General features: G+C 44.1%; 1 protein-coding gene across 5 annotated transcripts in view; it reads left to right on the top strand.

Moving 5' to 3' along the window:
• Positions 1 to 1663: 1663 nt before the first annotated feature.
• LOC137371320 (probable ribonuclease ZC3H12C) overlaps positions 1664 to 11577 on the top strand; it is a 93462-nt gene continuing 83548 nt past the window's right edge. For 2 of the 5 annotated variants that reach the window (XM_068033706.1, XM_068033705.1), the window contains exon 1: positions 1799 to 2210. The gene's annotated coding sequence lies outside the window, so the exon portion shown is untranslated. Of the gene's footprint in view, positions 1770 to 1798; positions 2445 to 11577 lie in introns of those variants that run through there. The other 3 variants (XM_068033709.1, XM_068033707.1, XM_068033710.1) reach the window with 3 other exon arrangements.

Here is an 11577-nt window from a genome sequence, read left to right as displayed (position 1 = left end):
AATGACTAAAAGATTGATAAGGAAGGTAAAATTAGAGTACAAGAGAAAGCTAGCTAGAAATATAAAGACAGGGAGTAAGAGTTCCGAAAGATATTTAAAAAAGAAAAGAGTTAACGAAGTGAGCGTTGGTCCTATAGAAAGTGAGTCTGGGGAATTAATAATGGATAATAAGGAGATGGCAGATGAATTGAACAGATATCCAGAGGATCGTGAATCTTTGGAATTCTCCTCCTCAAAAGGCAGTGGAAACAGAGTCTTTGAATATTTTTAAGGCAGAGGTAGATAGATTCTTGATAAGCTAGGGGGTGGAAGGTTATCGTGAGTAGGTGGAAATGTGGAGTAATCAGTTCAGCCATGAACTTATTGAATGGAGGAGCTGGCTCGAAGGGCCGAGTGGCCTACTCCTACTTCATATGTTCGTATGTTCTAGTCTGACAGACCAATATTTATTTTGCAGCAAAACTAATAATAGCTAAAATGCCCCCTAGAAACATGTCAGTAGCAATACCAATCCATTAAAAAAAATATAGAATTCAGAGGATTACAAAAAAAATTGGCAATTTGATTGGAAAGGTGAAGTCTATTTTTCAGTATTTCAGCTATTCACGTATAGCACTATACAGTATATTTTAGACAGAAATTCAGTGGTGAATGAGGTAAAAAAAATCCATCACGAAGACTGCTTACTTCCATGTCTGCACCCACCTCCACCCGTAATTGCTGAAACCCTTATTGTTGATTTTTGTCACCTCTCGACTTGATTGAACTTTTTTTTCTGCTTTGCCCAAGGTACATTTATTTCTTTGGTGCAAAACAGAAGAAAAAGAGGTGGAGACCTGTGTCAAGCCATCTCCAGCCCTTGGTGCTGCACACTTCTGGGGTGCAAATCTCCATGCCTTCTGCCTCATTGTCTTTGGTCTACACTGGGCAGAATCATAAGGGTAGCCATAAGTGGACCTTAGTGCTTGATGGATGCCGCAAAAAGGTAAGTTCTTGTTTCCTAACAGAGTCATCAGGAAGGCCGACTGACCACTGTTTTTGGACAGCTCTGACAGCATGCATTTTGGCTACCTCTTGCTGAAGTGTACCCAGGTGGAGGGAAAAGAGAAAAATCAGCCTAGATTTTTCCCATGTTCTCCTTGCCACTCTCCCATCCTCTATACTTTCATAGACTTCAAATTTACAAAACTCTCATACCTGTACCCTAGTCTATACTGCCCTATACTGGTTCCCTGCTCTATATTGCATTGAATTTAAAATTATCATCCTCCTTTACAAATCCTTTGCTCCATGATTTCTGAACTATTTCTGCTTCACTGCCTCCAGCTTTACTTTCATAGTGAAACAGAAATACACCGATCAGTCAACATATGTAAAAACAAAAAGGCAAGTTAAGGTTTGGATGTAACCCCTTCATTAGAACTGAAAACTTATTCAAATTGTTAATAGATGGCTGAGCTGTTGTGCATTTCCAGAATTTATCTAAAAGCAAAATACTGCGGATGCTGGAAATCTGAAACAAAAACAAGAAATGCTGGAATCACTCAGCAGGTCTAGCAGCATCTGTGGAAAGAGAAGCAGAGTTAACGTTTCGGGTCAGTGACCCTTCTTCGGAACCGGTCACTGACCCGAAACGTTAACTCTGCTTCTCTTTCCACAGATGCTGCCAGACCTGCTGAGTGATTCCAGCATTTCTTGTTTTTATTACAGGAAACATAGTCTCGAACTCCGTTTAAATTAAAGGAATTAATTTACCACAAATAAACAAGGTATGTTATTCAGTAACTGAAGGGATTGAGCACTGCTCCTGCCGTGGCTGCAGATGGCAGCAGCCGCGGGACACAGAATGTTGTGAAAGTGTGCGCGGGACCGGAGAGGATCCTTCAAACCAAGAACCGTTTCAGCGCGAGCTCCGGATCAGACCGGACCGGACCGGACTGGACTGGACTCGGCCAGCGCTGGGCTTTGGCCGAGGCAGCAGGCGCATCAAACGCCGGGACGGCTACGGGGAAGAGATGGAGGAGGAGGAGGCAGCAGCTGGTTCAGAGTCCGTCCGCTGGAAAGCACATCGTCTGTGTCCGCACTCGGCCTTCAGCTCGGGGCTGTCAGCGTGAATTAGCGGCAGGCTTGTCCCGAGGCCCAAAAGAAACCCGGCCGAGCGCCTGGCAGGGAGCGGAGAGCGAGTCCGGTGTGGCTTCTCGGTCGGTCCTGTGAGTATGGAGTGTTGGCCTGCGTTATAGCCGCCGTGCCGTCCCGTGGCGTTGCTATGGGAAATGTGAATGATGTGGAAAGCTTGGCTGCTCTCCTCTGTGTCCGTGTTCCACTTCCTCCAACACTAGGCCTCTGGTAGGAACAGGAGGCTTGTTAGATGTGCGCTCTCATGGTGTTTTCGTGGATATTCAGGTAGGAGGTAAACCCAACTCCATCTATCCTCGAGACGGCTGGTGAGAAAGCAGGCGCTTTAATATTTTTGTAAGAGTTATCATTATCAACCCCATCTGTTCGTCACGCGTTTCTCTCGAGATTATATTTTACTGTTTTCATGTACTGGTGAGTTATGACTGGAATCAGTTGACGTTTTGGGTGAGATCCACTTTTACGGAAGGTTTTCGGATGCTTTGTCATAGAGAATATCGTTTTACTTTAGAAGTTTTCGTGTTCTGGTGAATATTTGTGTGGCAGAAGGTGTACTTTGCTAAGGCTGGATCTTCTACACTCTGATCTTAAGGAATGATGTATGATGCTTGAGTTTAAAAAAAAAGTTAACAATGTATCTTAGCAGTTTTGAAAATACCTTATTGTACAGTAGGTCTCCATCATTACTAATAGTGAGTTGTAAAATGCAGATTTTTTTCCCACTGCGTGTGTCTGCCAAGCCCCAACATTCCATAATCTCTGCTCTTGATTGAGTCGGAGATATTTCTGTTCGTTCTCATCCACCCATCAAGTTCCCCTTTTTCTCTGTTGCCCCACAGTAGAGCATCTATGATTTTTGTTATTGCTCCAAGTGAATCTCATACTATTTTCCATCCCTAAAGTAGTGTGTCTCTGCTTCAAGGTACAACACCACCATAACAACATAAGTAGTTATTAATCTAAATCTTACTCCTTGTCATCTTCAGCCACCTAGTGTTTTTCTCAATCAAATTCTGCTGTTTCTCTAATTTTTCAAATCTGAATGCTGCTACTCTGCTGGCTCCTGGTTTGTACTCTGCTTTTCTGATTATTCCTAGCTTCTCTGCTGGCTGCCCAAGTTGCCAAACAGGACCTTGCTCTTTTACTGTCTACCACTGTAACCTCTGCTGACACCAGCTCCACAAGGAGCCTTTGCACTGCTGCTAAAGCCTGAAACTGACCACATTCTGCTGGTGCCTCATGCCCAAAGGCTTCTGGCCTCAAAAAAGGTACTGGATATTGGGCTGTTTATCCTTCCTTGTATCAACTCTTAGCTTGAGACCCTTCCTGTATAGCTTAAGGTCTCCTATACCCATTCGTGTACTTATATTTTGGTTGCTGGGCCTTGTTCTGTTCTTTCCTGTACTTCTCAAACTGCCACATCTCCTTTTATCTCTCCCTTCTCCAGCATCATATCTCCTTCAATCCTTTTCCACTTAATATTTCTTAGCCTACTGTTTCTACTGTTGTACTCCCAGCCTTGAAACCCTCTCGAATGATTCCTTGGACTCTCTCGACACTACACTTGGTATTCATTGTGTCCACTGTTGTATCCATCACTGGCTTACCAAGGGTAGAAGTCCCAACTTCTCAATTTACACTCCCAACAATGACCTCGCCTACCTAATACCTAAGGACTAATGAAGTGAGGAATTTAAGGTAATTAATATCAGCATAGAAATAGTATTGGAGAAACCAAAGGGACTAAAACCTGGTCATTCCCAAGGACCCGATGACTTGAATCAATGGGTTCTAAAAGAGGTAGCTGCAGAGATACTGAATGCACTGGTTATGATTTTCCAAAATTCCCTGGATTCTGGATAGGTCCTAGTGGATTGAAAGTTAGCCAATATAACACCTCTATTCAAGAAAGAAGGGAGAGAGAAAACAGGCAACTACAGACTTCAGTTGTCGGGAAAATGCTGGAATCTATTATTAAGGGAGTCTTAACAATTAGAGGCCTGCTCAGGTCGGGAAAAAAAGAACCCGACCGAACCACAGCAGACACGAGTCCAACCCAGCCCAAGTCCCTCCGATTTTGCCCCGAGCCCGACCCAACCTGAGATCGACCCGACTATCCCTTTACTTACTTTCCCACTGGGAAGCTCCACTAAGCTGCAGCGCGTGCTCGATGACGTCATAGTGGCATCACTCGCTCACAGCGCAGACTCAGTTTCGTCCCAGACTTCCAGCTCAGGCAAGTTTTTTAATTTCAGTACTTACCAGCAGAGCACTTACCGTGTGTGTCCAGCTCGACCCCACCCGAGCCCGAAAGCCGTGCCCTGAAGATGAGCCCAACCCAAACCGGACACATGTCGGGTAGCAGGCCTCTTAACAATGCAGGGAAAATCATAGTATGATCAACCACAGTCAACATGGTTTAACGAAAAAGAAATTGTGTTTGACAAATTTATGTAACTAGTATGGTAAATAAAGGTGAGCCAGTAGATATAGTATATTTGGATTTCCAAAAGGCATTTGATAAGGTGCCATGCAATTTAGGGGGTAATATATTAGCATGGCTGGAGCATTGGTTAACAGACAGGAAGCGGATAAATAGAATATTTTCAAGTTGACAGGCTGTAATTGGTGGAGTGCTATGAGGATCAATGCTGGGACCTCAGCTATTTACCATTTATACAAATGACTTAAATGAAGGGACTGGGATAATGTATCCAAGTTTGCTGATAATGCAAAGCTAGGTGGGAATCTAAGCTGTGAGGAGGGCGCAATGAAGCTGCAAAGAGATATGGATAGGTTAAGTGAGTGGGAAACAAGGCGGCAGAAGGAGTATATTGTGGAGAAGTGTGTAATTATTCACTTTGGTAGTACGAATAGAAAAACGGAATATATTTTAAAAGGTGTGAAACTTCTAGAAACATAGAAAAATAGGAGCAGGAGTAGGCCATTCGGCCCTTCGGGCCTGCTCTGCCATTCAAAAAAGATTATGGCTCATTGTCTAATTCATTACCCTGTTCCTGCTTTCTCCCCATATCCCTTGATCCCTTTGGCATTAAGAAATATTTCTATCTCCTTCTTGAATATATTTAATGACTTGGCCTCCACTGCCTTCTGCGGTAGAGAATTCCACAGGTTCACCACCCTCTGAGTGCAGAAATTTCTCCTTATCTCACTTCTAAATGACATACCCCATATCCTGAGACTGTGACCCCTGTTTCTGGACTCCTCAGCCATTGGGAACATCCTCCCTGCATCTAGCCTGTATAGTCCTGTAAGAATTTTATAGGTTTCTATGAGATCCCTTCTCATTCTTCTAAACTCTTGTGACTATAGGCCTAGTGGACCCATTCTCTCCTCATATGTCAATCCTGCCATCCCAGGAAGGAATCAGCCTAGTAAATCTTCTTTGCACTCCCTCCATGGCAAGAACATCCTCCCTCAGATAAGGAGACCAAAACTGCACACAATACTCCAGATATGGTCTCACCAAGGCCTTGTATAACTGCAGTAAGACATCCTTGCTACTGTACTCAAATCCTCTTGCAGTGAAGGCCTCAGCGACTGGTGTACGAGGATACCCAGGTCTCATTGCACTTCCCCCTTTCCCAATCTATCACCATTCAGATAATGTGCCTTTCTATTTGCACCCAAAGTGGATAACCTCACATTTATCCACGTTATACTGCATTTGCTCACTCACCCAATTTGTCCAAATCACATTGGAGTCTCTTTGCATCCTCCTCACAGGTCACTTTCCTCCCCAGCTTTGTGTCATCTGCAAACTTGGGAATGTTACATTTAGTTCCCTCACCCAAGTCATTAATATATATTGTGAATAGCTGGGGCCCTAGCACTGATCCCTGCGGTACCCCACTAGTCACTGCCTGCCACCTGGAAAAAGACCCGTTTATTCCTGTCTGTCAACCAGTTCTCAATCCATGCCAGTATATTACCCCCAATCCCATGTGCTTTAATTTTGCACACTAACCTTATCAAAATCCTTCTGAAAATCCAAATACACCACATCCATTGGTTCTCCCTTTATCTATTCGACTAGATACATCCTCAAAAAAAACTCCAGCAGATTTGTTAAGCATGATTTCCCTTTCGTAAACCCATGCTAACTTTGCCCAATCCCGTTTATGCTTTCTAAATGTTGATGTTCAGAGAGACTTGGCTGTACTCTTAGAGCTTGGATTAGTACTTGGAACTATGATGTTGCTATTACAGAGACTTGGTTGAGGGAAGGACAGGATTGGCAGCTAAATGTTCCAGGACTTAGAAGCTTGAGGCGGGATAGAGGGGGATGTAAAAGGGGTGGGGGAGTTGATTTGGTTAAGGAGAATATCACAGCTGTACTGCGGGAGGACACCTCGGAGGGGTCATGCAGCGAGGCAATATGGGTGGAGCTCGGGAATAGGAAGGGTGCAGTCACGATGTTGGGGGTTTACTACAGGCCTCCCAACAGCCAGCGGGAGGTAGAGGAGCAGCTATGTAGACAGATTTTGGAAAGATGTAAAAGCAACAGGGTTGTAGTGGTGGGTGATTTTAACTTTCCCTATATTGACTGAGACTCACTTAATGCTAGGGGCTTGGATGGGGCAGAATTTGTAAGGAGCATCCAGGGGGGCTTCTTGAAACATGTAGATAGTCCAACTAGGGAAGGGGCCGTACTGGACCTGGTATTGGGCAATGAGCCTGGCCAGGTGGTCGAAGTCTCAGTAGGGGAGCATTTCGGGAACAGTGACCATAATTCTGTAAATTTTAAGGTACTCATGGATAAGGATAAGAGTAGTCCTCGGGTGAACGTGCTAAATTGGGGGAAGGCTAATTATAACAATATTAGACAGGAACTGAAGAATTTAGATTGTGGGGGCGGCTGTTTGAGGGTAAATCAACATCTGACATGTGGGAGTCCTTCAAATGTCAGTTGATTAGAATCCAGGACCGGCATGTTCCTGTGAGGAAGAAGGATAAGTTTGGCAAGTTTCGGGAACCTTGGATAATGAGGGATATTGTGAGCCTAGTCAAAAAGAAAAAGGACGCATTCGTAAGGACTAGAAGGCTGCGAACAGACGAAGCCCTTGAGGAATATAAAGAAAGTAGGAAGGAACTTAAGCAAGGAGTCAGGAAGGCTAAAAGGGGTCATGAAAAGTCATTGGCAAACAGGATTAAGGAGAATCCCAAGGCTTTTTATACGTATATAAAGAGCAAGAGGGTAACCAGGGAAGGGGTTGGCCCACTCAAGGACAGAGGAGGGAATCTATGTGTGGAGCCAGAGGAAATGGGCGAGGTACTAAATGAGTACTTTGCATCGGTATTCACCAAAGAGAAGGACTTGGTGGATGATGAGTCTAGGGAAGGGAGTGCAGATAGTCTCAGTCATCTCATTATCAAAAAGGAAGAGGTGTTGGGTGTCTTGCAAAGCATTAAGGTAGATAAGTCCCCAGGGCCTGATGGGATCTACCCCAGAATACTGAGGGAGGCAAGGGAAGAAATTGCTGGGACCTTGACAGAAATCTTTGGCTACAGGTGAGGTCCCAGAGGACTGGAGACTAGCCAATGTTGTTCCTTTGTTTAAGAAGGGTAGCAAGAATAATCCAGGAAATTATAAGCCGGTGAGCCTTACGTCAGTGGTAGGGAAATTATTGGAGAGGATTCTTCGGGACAGGATTTACTCCCATTTGGAAACAAATTAACTTATTAGCGAGAGGCAGCATGGTTTGTGAAGGGGAGGTCGTGTCTCACTAACTTGATCGAGTTTTTTGAGGAAGTGACGAAGATGATTGATGAAGGAAGGGCAGTGGATGTTGTCTACATGGACTTCAGTAAAGCCTTTGACAAGGTCCCTCATGGCAGACTGGTACAAAAGGTGAAGTCACACGGGATCAGAGGTGAGCTGGCAAGATGGATACAGAACTGGCTCGGTCATAGAAGACAGAGGGTAGCAGTGGAAGGGTGCTTTTCTGAATGGAGGGCTGTGACTAGTGGTGTTCTGCAGGGATCAGTGCTGGGACCTTTGCTGTTTGTAGTATATATAAATGATTTGGAGGAAAATGTAGCTGGTCTGATTAGTAAGTTTGTGGACGACACAAAGGTTGGTGAAGTTGCGGATGTTGTTGAGGATTGTCAGAGGATACAGCAGGATATAGATCGGTTGGAGACTTGGGCGGAGAAATGGCAGATGGAGTTTAATCCGGACAAATGTGAGGTAATGCATTTTGGAAGATCTAATACAGGTGGGAAGTATACAGTAAATGACAGAACCTTTAGGAGTATTGACAGGCAAAGAGATCTGGGCGTACAGGTCCACAGGTCACTGAAAGTGGCAACACAGGTGGATAAGGTAGTCAAGAAGGCATACGGCATGCTTGCCTTCATCGGTCGGGGCCTAGAGTATAAAAATTGGCAAGTCATGCTGCAGCTGTACAGAACCTTAGTTAGGCCACACTTGGAATATTGCGTGCAATTCTGGTCGCCACACTACCAGAAGGACGTGGAGGCTTTGGAGAGGGTACAGGAGAGGTTTACCAGGATGTTGCCTGGTCTGGAGGGTATTAGCTATGAGGAGAGGTTGGATAAACTCGGATTGTTTTCACTGGAACGACGGAGGTGGAGGGGCGACCTGATCGGGGTTTACAAAGTTATGAGTGGCATGGACAGAGTGGATAGTAGAAGCTTTTTCCCAGGGTGGAAGAGTCAGTTACTAGGGGACATAGGTTTAAGATGTGAGGGGCAAAGTTTAGAGGGGATGTGCGAGGCAAGTTCTTTACACAGAGGGTGGTGAGTGCCTGGAACCTGCTGCTGGGGGAGGTGGTGGAAACAGGTACGATGGCGACGTTTAAGAGGCATCTTGACAAATACATGAATAGGATGGGAATAGAGGGATATGGACCCCAGAAGTGCAGAAGATTTTAGTTTAGACAGGCATCAAGATCGGCGCAGGCTTGGATGGCCGAATGGCCTGTTCCTGTGCTGTACTGTTCTTTGTTCTTTTGTACTCGTACAAGGAACACAAATGTTAGCATGCAGGTACAGCAAGTAATTAGAAAGGCAAATGGCATGTTGGCCTTTATTGCAAGGAGATTAGAGTACAAGAATAAGGCAGTGTTGCAACACTTTGGGGAGACCACACATGGAGTACTGTGCGCAGTTTTGGTCTCCATATCTAAAGGTTATACTTCATTGGATGCAGTACAGGGAAGGTACACTAGATTGGCTTCTGGATGAGAGTGTTGTCTTCTGATGAGATGCTGAGTAAATTGGGCCTGTATTCTCTGGAGTTTAGAAGAATGAGAAGTGATCTCACTGAAACATGCAAGATTCTGAGGGGCTTGACAAGGTAGACATCGAGAGGTGGTTTCCCCTGGCTGGAGACTCTACAATGCAAGGGCATAGTCTCAGGATAAGGGATCGATCATTTAGGACTGAGATGAGGAGAAATTTCTTTGTTCAGAGGGTTGTGAATCTTTGGAATTCTTTACCCAAGAGGGTTGTGGATACTCCATTGTTGAGTATTCTTAAGGCTGAGATAAACAGATTTTTGGTCTCTGGAATCGAGGGATATGGGGAATGGGTGGGAAAGTGAAGAAGAGCTATGATTGTATTGAATGGCAGGGCAGGCTCGAGGGGCCATATGGTTTGTTCCTGCTCCTTTCTGATCTGTTCTTTTTCCTTAGGGGTTAGCTGCTCTAACTAATTCCCTTGATGCACAAAAACCCAGCAGGAAAGGTGATCCAACCATGGCTAACGAGAAGTTAAAGATTGTATTAAATCAAAGGAAGAGGCTTATAAAGTTGCCAAAAAAGTAGTAAGCCTGAGGATTGGGAGCATTTGAGAATTCATCAAAGGAGGACCAAGGAACTGATAAAGAGAAAATAGAATATGAAAGTAAACTAGGGAGAAACATAAAAATGGACTGTAAAAGGTATGTAAAAACAAAAAGATTAGCTAAGACAAATGTGGGTCCACTGCAGGCAGCGACAGGAGAATTTATTATGGGGAATAAGGAAATGGCAGAGAATCTAAACAAATACTATGTGTTTTTCTTCATGGAGGAAGATACAAAAAACCTCCCAGAGATAGTAGAGAACCAAGGAACTAGCGAGAATAAGGAACTGAAAGAAATTAGTATTGGTAAAAAAGTAGTACTGGAGAAATTAATGGGACTCAAAGTTGCTAAATCCCCTGGATCTACATCCCAGAGTGTTGAAAGAGGTGGCTGTAGAGATAGTGGATGCGTTGGTGGTCATCTTCCAAAATTCTATAGATTCTGGAACGGTTCCTACAGATTGGAAGGTAGCAAATGTAACCTCACTATTTAAGAAAGGAGGGGAAGAGGAAATGAAGAACTACAGACTTGTTAGCTTAATATCAGTAGGGAAAATGCTGGAATCTATTATAAAGGATGTGATAACTGGACACTTAGAAAATAATGGTGGGATTGGGTAGAGTCAACATGGATTTATGAAAGGGAAAGCACATTTGACAAACCTGTTGGAGTTTTTTGAGGATGTATCTACCAGAATAGATAAGGGGGAACCAGTGGATGTGGTGCATTTGGATTTTTCAGAAGGCTTTTTAATAAGGTGTCACACAGGAGGTTAGTAAACAAAATTAGAGCACATGGGATTGGGGCTGATATACTGGCATGGATTGAGAATTGGTTACTGGACAGAAAACAGAGTAATAAATGGGTCATTTTCAGGTTGGTAGGCTGTTATTAGTGGGGTCCTCCGAGAATCAGTGCTTGGGCCCCAGCTATTCACAATCTATATCAATGATTAGGATGTGGGACCAAATGTAACATTTCCAAGTTTGCTGATCACAGAACTAGGTGGAAATGTGAGTTGTGAGGAGGACACAAAGAAGCATCAAGGGGATTTAGACAGGCTAAGTGAGTGGGCAGGAATATGGCAGATGGAATATAATGTGGACAAAGGTGAAGTTATCCACTTTCGTAGGAAAAACAGAAATGCAGAGTATTTCTTAAAGGGTGAGAGATTGGTAAATGTTGATGTCCAAAGGGACCTTGGTGTCATTGTTCTTGAGTCACTGAAAGCTAACATGCAGGTGCAGCAAGCAATTAGGAAGGCAAATGATATGTTGGCCTTTATTACAAGAGCATTTGAGTACTGGAGTAAAGAAGTCTTGCTTCAATTGTATAGAGCCTTGGTGAGACTGCACCTGGATGATTGTGTGCAGTTTTGGTCTCCTTACCTAAGGAAGGATATACTTCCCACAGAGTGATTGCAACGCAGGTTCACAGATGGATCCTTGGGATGGCAGGATTGTTTGATGAGAGATTGAGGAGACTATATTTTCTTGAATTTATAAGAATGAGAGGTGATCTCATTGAAGCATGCAAAATTCTTATAGGGCTTGACAGGATAGATGCAGGAAGGATGTTTCCCCTGGCTGTGGCGGGGAGGGGGGCTTCCA

This window comes from Heterodontus francisci, chromosome 6 (assembly GCF_036365525.1).
Source record: "Heterodontus francisci isolate sHetFra1 chromosome 6, sHetFra1.hap1, whole genome shotgun sequence".
Classification (NCBI taxonomy): domain Eukaryota; kingdom Metazoa; phylum Chordata; class Chondrichthyes; order Heterodontiformes; family Heterodontidae; genus Heterodontus; species Heterodontus francisci.
Note: the sequence above shows the minus strand (reverse complement) of the source record. Positions and strands in the feature narration are given on the sequence as shown.